The sequence below is a fragment of the Lathyrus oleraceus genome, chromosome 6 (assembly GCF_024323335.1).
Source record: "Lathyrus oleraceus cultivar Zhongwan6 chromosome 6, CAAS_Psat_ZW6_1.0, whole genome shotgun sequence".
Classification (NCBI taxonomy): domain Eukaryota; kingdom Viridiplantae; phylum Streptophyta; class Magnoliopsida; order Fabales; family Fabaceae; genus Lathyrus; species Lathyrus oleraceus.
The window spans coordinates 361,448,276-361,450,865 of NC_066584.1; positions in this window are offsets into that span (position 1 = coordinate 361,448,276).

Here is a 2,590-nt window from a genome sequence, read left to right on the forward strand (position 1 = left end):
CAATTTTGTGTTCAGGATGATGAGTGTTTTGGCATATATACCAATTCACGCTTTCGATAGGTCACTTATTATATACCCAGTAACCGGTATCCCTGGTGTTCCTTCCATGCGAGTGTATTATCTACGTTCTGACGGTAATAGATAATATATCTCATGCGAGTATACTATCCACGTTCTGACGGTAATGGATATTATATCTCATGCGCTCATTGGGTTTGTGTCCCCAGCTGAGTAAGATTCGTTTTCCCGTTGCGGATTCGAATGTCCATCCTGTAAGTCGATTTGCTTTTTCAAGCCCTCCTTTCGGATGATGAGTGTCTTGGCATATATACCAATTCACGCTTTGGTCGGTCACCTATTATATACCCAGTAACCGGTATCCCTGGTGTTCCTTCCTTTCTGCTCCCTATTATGACCTTGGTCCCCTGTGGAGTCAGATTTTCCTGAGTTGATGTACCTTTTTCAGGTCTTTCTCAGATGTTTGGTTGATTGATATCTCTCACCCTTATACCGGTCTTAGATATTCATTCTTCCTGAGTTTGTTACCCTTATACCGGTAACACCTCATTCTTTGTTGCTTCCCTAGTAGGAGAGTCTCTTTGTTAAACCTTCTCCAGTGGAGTTTCCGTTGTGATTTTACCCTTTTGTTGTATTGGCGTTTTCCCCAATATATGCAATTCCTTCCCCGGCAGGGAGGTTCTGTGTGAATCTTTCCCCAGTCTGAGTCCGTATTTTTATCCAAAGTATCCTTTGTGGATAGTTTGAGTCAGCTTGTGTCTTTCCAATGGATGTGTCTTCCTTTGGAATTCTTCTTGTTCCCAGTTTGAGCTCTTTACCCCCCAGTGAGGTCTCCAGTCCAGTCGTGTCCTGTTCACGCCGTGTCAGTTTTACCCTAATTCAGAGTCGTGTCCTGCTCACGCATTCTTTTTCTTTTTCTTTTTCTTTTTCCCCATGAGAGTCTTGTTAGAGTCTATGTTCCTGGTGAGTGTATTACTCCGATGGATTGTCTTTTCCTTCTTTGTGGACCCATATCCCCCATAGAGTTTTGTTTGTCTTGGCATGCATACATCTGCATCATGAGGTCTCTTAGGGACCAAAATTTGTCTCATTACTATTATTTAAGCCCATTCTACCGCGTCGAGATGAAGATTTCTAAACTTCACTTCTCCGGTTAGAATGACCTTAAATAGGGGCATCTGTAAGACCCCAATTTTGTCCCTAAGATCCTTCATGGCATCATATCATATCATTTCATTGCCTCAAGGATCATTGTGCACCTTGCCTCTTTCCCTGTGGGTTGGTTATCTTTTTTAGAGTGATTCTTGATCACCAAGCATGTTTTGCATTTGTATAGCATTGCTTTTCTTTTTACCACTAACCAAAAGTACAAAAATATGTCATCTAACCTTGTTACTTGCAGATGAAGCAACCACAGGTCAAGGCAGTCAAAGGCAGTCATTGAGCAATAGATGGTGGCCATTCTTGAGAATTTGGACGCCACAATCATTCACAAGAGCTTATATGAGTTATGTTATCATGTTGAATCAAAATCCCAAGTGGTAGAGGCTTGAATTTCATCAGAACATTGTCAGGTCAACTGAAGGCCTAGAAAGTCAACTGCCAAGTCAACAGTGGATTTGGAGGTGGGAAGTGATTAGAAATACTTCATTCATGTTCAAACAGGTCTCATTTGACATTTCAAACATCAACTTTGAAGAAAATAAAGTCAGGTCAAAACTTTCCAAAAATAGAAAGTGACCTATAATTCAAATTTGCCAAAAAGGGAAAGGTTTTCATCCAACTTCAACTTCAAATTACATCATCAAGAATGCTTCAAATGAAATTTTGTTGAACATGGAAGTTGTAGATTTTTCTCTCCCATTTCCAAAAAGTCCAAGATCATCCATTTCTCATGTGTGGTTAAGGAGATATGATCAAAACATGGCCAAGTGTACATGAAGATTCAAATGTGCATAACTTCTCAACCAAAGCTCCAATTCAAGTGGCTCTTTTTGCATTATTCTTGTTTTGACCTATAATTTCAAAATCTTGCATTGCATTGCATCAATTGTCATCACATGAATACTTGCCAATTTTGGGATTTTTGGAGGGAAAGTTCATCATTTAAATTTGGTGCATAATTTGGATATTTGGCCTTCACCATTGGTTTCAAAAATGCATTTTAAGTGAAAAACAAATAATTTCGTGTACTGTTCACATGCCATTTTCATGCATAAGGGTGAAATGCCCAATTTGCAAAACACCTCCAAACTTAATCCATTTTCATTAGCATTGGTTAATCTTGATTAGAGCATGATTAGGAGGGAGTATATAACATAAAACCCTAACAGAATTTCAGAAGAACAATCACAAATTTCAGATCTAAAAAATTCTTCAAACTTTTTCTCTCAAATTTTCTTCATATTTCTTCAAACCAAAGCACAATCCACTACTTGATTCATCACTCTGAAGCATCATTGATCATTATTGGACTTGGAATCACATGAATTCGTGCACATTGGAGCAGCTTGGAGCTTGAACTCATCCATGGTGAAATCAAATTCTGCTCGAATCAAGAACCATTGAACCT